Source organism: Engraulis encrasicolus, chromosome 18 (genome assembly GCF_034702125.1).
Source record: "Engraulis encrasicolus isolate BLACKSEA-1 chromosome 18, IST_EnEncr_1.0, whole genome shotgun sequence".
NCBI lineage: Eukaryota > Metazoa > Chordata > Actinopteri > Clupeiformes > Engraulidae > Engraulis > Engraulis encrasicolus.
This window is the reverse complement of record NC_085874.1, coordinates 40044986-40049985: the sequence shown is the minus strand read 5'-3', so window position 1 is coordinate 40049985 and position 5000 is coordinate 40044986. Positions and strand designations below refer to the sequence as shown.

The following is a 5000-nucleotide window of genomic DNA, read 5'->3' as shown; positions in this document are numbered from 1 at the left end:
ATGCGCCATGTTGCTCGTTCTGTGAATGCAACCTGGTAATATTGTATTAAACGTTTTTATACACTTAATAGAAGTATGTATGGTGTGCCCTCATTTCCTGATATTTTTTTTAAATATTTTCTACCTGTGATTATCATTTCTTTACTCTGGACGCTTTGGCATAACGCCCACTGAAAGATACAATGGTGAGGCGAGCAGTAGCCTGGCCGCAGACTCTTTCTGGTGTTGAGTCTTGCTGGACAGTTACGTCATAGCGAATCTGAAGTTCACAATACAGTCAGTCGGTGTTGTTGGCTAGCTTGTTCACTTTGACTGCTACAAGTGGATTTCATAACAAAACTAAGAGCATTCTCAAAGTTGGATTTCCAAGGGGAAAATATGTGATAAAGAATGGAGGACCGACAGAGCTGAAGGGTTTGCTACTCAGGTGACCGGTCAGAATAACTACCCCATCATTTCAAAGTGAGTGGTACAACACTGCAGAAAATATTTGTTGTTTCCCCTGTGTCTTGTTTGCAACCGGCGAGAATGTGTGGAAGACCATTCGCATGGGATTTTACGACTTAACAATTTACTAAGGACTAAGGAGCCTCACGAAACACAAATCCTCGCGGCTACTCATATTCAATGCCAAATTGCTTTGGACGTTTGGGGCGACGTTTGGGGCTTTGGATGAACAGCACCGGCTAAAGTAACGTTAGCATGCACAACGCCAAAGTGAAGGAAAAGAGCGGCGCATGGACCTGATGCACGAGTTCAGGTAAGACCAATTTCCTATGTGTGTGAAGCCTGTGTTTGTGAGACCCGTGGGGAGAGAGAGAATCCGCCGTGATTCTGTCCAGTGTGGTAGCTTTTGTGATGGGCACCGGATTCTCATGTGCCCGGTAACTGTTTGTAAAGTTGAGTACAGGGTACCGTTGAGGTAAATCAAATATACCCGTGTAACTACAAGACTCTGATTTAATTCCAAGGTGTAGGCATAACAGAAATGACAGTCCCAAAATATTTGGTGACCATATCGAAGCGTGTAATATCTGTTTACGTTGACATTCGCTTCCTGCCACACCTTTGTCCCACATCTACTCTCCCCTCACCTCCCCTCCTCTTCTCCTCTCCTCTCCTCTCCTCTCCTCTCCTCTCCTCTCCTCTCCTTTCCTTTCCTCTCCTCTCCTTTCCTCTCCCCCTCTCCTCTCTTCTCTCCTTTCCTCTCCCCCTCTCCTCTCTTTTCCCATCTCCTCTCCTGTCCTCTCTTTTCCCATCTCCTCTCCTCTTCTCTCTTCTCCTCTCCTCTCCTCTCCTTGAGCTCCTCTCCACTCCTCCTCCTTTCTCCTCTCATCTCCTCTCCTCTCTCTTCTCCTCCCCTCTCCTCCTCTCTCATCTCCTCTCTCCTCTTCTCTCCTCCTCTCCTCTCCCCTCCCCTTCTCTCCTCTCCTCTCCTCTTCTCTCCTCTCCTCTCCACTACTCTCCTCTCCTCTGCTCTGCTCTGCTGTCCACATTGGTGATGTGTGGTTTATGTGAGACCACTGTTTGAATCCTGTGTGTGTGTGTGTGTGTGTGTGTGTGTGTGTGTGTGTGTGTGTGTGAGAGAGAGAGAGAGAGATCTAATAGCATTTTCTCTGCGGAAATGCAGTAAGCTTATGTCAAAATATGTAGGCCTACCTTATGTTAAGAAAGCTGCTATGACATATGGAACTTGTCGGTAGGCCTATTTGGCAATTATTTATTTGAAAATCTGATATTGAAAAAGTTGCCTCACCAGCCATAAATCCCAGCGCACGTCACTGATATATATATATATATTTGCACTTTAATAAGTTTTTTGAATCAACAGCAAAAACAAATGCATTGGCTGTGATTGCTGACCAAAATGTGCACACAACTACAAGTATCCTCACAGCAAAAGTGGTGCGTTAGGTTGGGACGTGCACACTCAAGAGACAGGCACACACAGACAGACACAGACACGCACGCATGCATAAGACAGTAATCATGCGTCGAAAATGGAACAGCATGAAACGTCTCAGCATGAAACGCCAGAGAGCCATTGAACTAAACTTGTGATCCATGTGATCATCTGATTTCATCTGATTTCATCTCCACTCCAGTGAAGCGTGTAGACTCGATGCAGTAATGGAATAGTTTCAAATCCGCCTTCAGAATGTCATAACCGTGCCAGGCGCTTCTATTCTCACTGCTGGTGTGCACTTGACACATGATTGCACTAATGACCTGAAATACCTGTCTGCTAGGGCACTATCGTGATAAACCCTTTCAAAGTTCTGTTACCCTTTGGTGCAGAAAAAAAACACATGATATGATCAAAGAGAATGGAATTTTAATAAAGAGGAATCAAAACACGCCCACCTGAATGCAAAAGTGTGTGCTCAAGTGAATGCTCCTAAGGGGGCATTGTTCCCTCCTTCTTGTCTTTTTGAGGTGTTTGCACAAGACGTGCCCTACCGCCATCTACAGCACTAAGAGGACTCCATTTATTCTCAGCCTCAGGACTCCGAAGGTCTCCTAACTGAAGGTCTCCTAAAGGGGCGTTCACCCGACATAAAGTGGATACCGGAAAAGAACGAGCCTGACTTATCTCCCTCTCATGTACCATTCTCTGATATGATGTAATGTTGATTTGAAGCTTGAAATCACCATCATTATTATTTGTAAAGATTTTTTTTTTAATTTAGTACCCTCTTGTAACCTATCCTACCAATAAACCATCATCAAAAAGATACATAAAAGAAATTGTGAGGTGTATCGAAACGTAGGTCAAAAATAGTGATGTGAACCGAATCATGAGTTGAGTGTATCGTCACAGCTCTACTGTCCGCTGATCCTGAGACAGGTGATACATGGACTCTGATGGAGATTGCTTCCCATCGAAACGTTAGTTCCTCATATGTTGTGAACTTGATTAAAAACGACAAGCTTCTCATCTGTGCTGCTCTGATGTCTTCTCTTTGTTCAAGAAGAGCTCTCTCTCCTGTTGATGCATCAGATGAAAAAACAGAAGCGCGTGGAACCCCTTTTCTACAGATGATACGTGATTGCACTAATGGCCTGATATACCTGTCTGCTGATCCTGATACAGGTGATACGTGATTGCACTAATGGCCTGATATACCTGTCTGCTGATCCTGATACAGGTGATACGTGATTACACTAATGGCCTGATATACCTGTCTGTCTGTTGAACCTGATACAGGTGATACGTGATTGCACTAATGGCCTGATACACCTGTCTCTTGAATCTGATACAGATGTTACGTGATTGCACTAATGGCCTGATATACCTGTCTATTAACCCTCTGAAGTCCGAGTGCCCATCAGAGGTCAATGTGTCTCCAAAAACAAATCTGTAACTCTGTGAGTTTTTGTCATTGAAACATATACAGTAAGTCACACCACTAGAAACCTCAGACCTTCCAGGTCCTAAATTTACCGTAAATCCTCTAATATTGGCCGGGGCCTGTATTTACTCAAGTGCATCTTGGACCAGGCCATAATTGGAAGGAGGCCAGAATTAGAGACAGGCCAATATTCCTATTTAAGCAAAACAGACTACCAATGGAATGAATAAAACCATGTGTCTACCGTATTTTGAACCAATAAAATACTTGGTTCATTTACTGAAAAAGTAGGCTACAGTTACCATAATAGTTACGGTATGGTGCGAATGACTAGGAGACCATCGTCGGTCCATTTTTTTACTCACGAGGCGTGTGTCCCTTCCTCTGTTTGTCTTTCCCCTGTTCTCGCCTTGAGTTTATGGACACGACATGCGGCAACAACATTGACATTGACGGTCGTATTCCAATATCTGCGATTGTTTCACTCCCTATTTTACTCCACTTCGCAAAGCAACCTGTTTCTTGCTGCAGCCAAATGTCGGGGAAATATAGGGTCCTCCAAAACCTTAGCAGCGGCCCTGGCTATCATGCTTGTGGAACAGCCGTGGTCTACATGCAATTTCTGTCTCCGGTCCGTAGCCTGAAGCAATCTCTATGTGTGAAGCGTACGTTACTGAAATATGAAGGTTAAGCGAGGTAGCCATATTATTGTCTAATACTGTAGCGTGCCTTCTATTTTCCTCCACTGGCAACGCATAGTAAAAGTTTGACAGCCAAATGCATTTACGACGAGGGCTCTCACAACTTTGCAACCAAGGCAAAATCTCTTTCTGTATGGGCGCGCTCTGCCTCTGGCTGTATTCCGGGCTCGTGTTGTTGCTATAGGTTACCCACGCGTCTTCAGGAAAGCTGACCGAAGCGGTCGCTCTCACACAGCTGATATTAACACACTGCTCACATGTAATAACTAGTCTTTGGCGTGTGCACCGTTTGTTTTATAGTAGCAAATGAGTCCTTTTTCGGAGTGAGGAACTATGTCTAATGTTAACCAGCTTAATGATTACAGTTGTGGATTTTGAGAACAACGTGAGATATCCGGTAAACGGAAAATAAATCATTGATTCTATTTTTAGACCCGGCCTGTACAAGAGACCGGCCCCAATTTACCTCCGCCGACCGGCCAATATTAGAATCCCGGCCAGTAATGGAATACAGGCCACAATTAGAGGATTTACGGTATATATATGAAATGAAAATACTTGAAATGTTAGGGTGGTGCAAGCAGCCTAAAAGCCTCTGAAAAGCCTTAGACCTCAGAGGGTTGAACCTGATACAGGTGATACGTGATTGCACTAATGGCCTGATATACCTGTCTGCTGAATCTGATACAGGAGGGTGAACTTCCCAATCTGCCCGTCAGATGATTTCAGCACAGGTGATTAGCGGATGCACACTGGCATGCATGTATTGCACACACGCACATTCACACATACCTGTGCAAGCACGCACACACACTTGCACCCACACACACACGCACACACACACACACACGCACACACACACACACACACACACACACACACACACACACACACACACACACACACACACACACACACACACACACACACACACACACACACACAC

At 44.7% G+C, this 5000-nt stretch overlaps 1 protein-coding gene across 3 annotated transcripts in view; it reads right to left on the bottom strand.

Annotated features, from left to right (window-relative positions):
• cdc42bpab (CDC42 binding protein kinase alpha (DMPK-like) b) overlaps positions 1 to 5000 on the bottom strand; it is a 152660-nt gene that overhangs the window by 63343 nt on the left and 84317 nt on the right. The gene's annotated exons all lie outside the window — the stretch shown is intronic.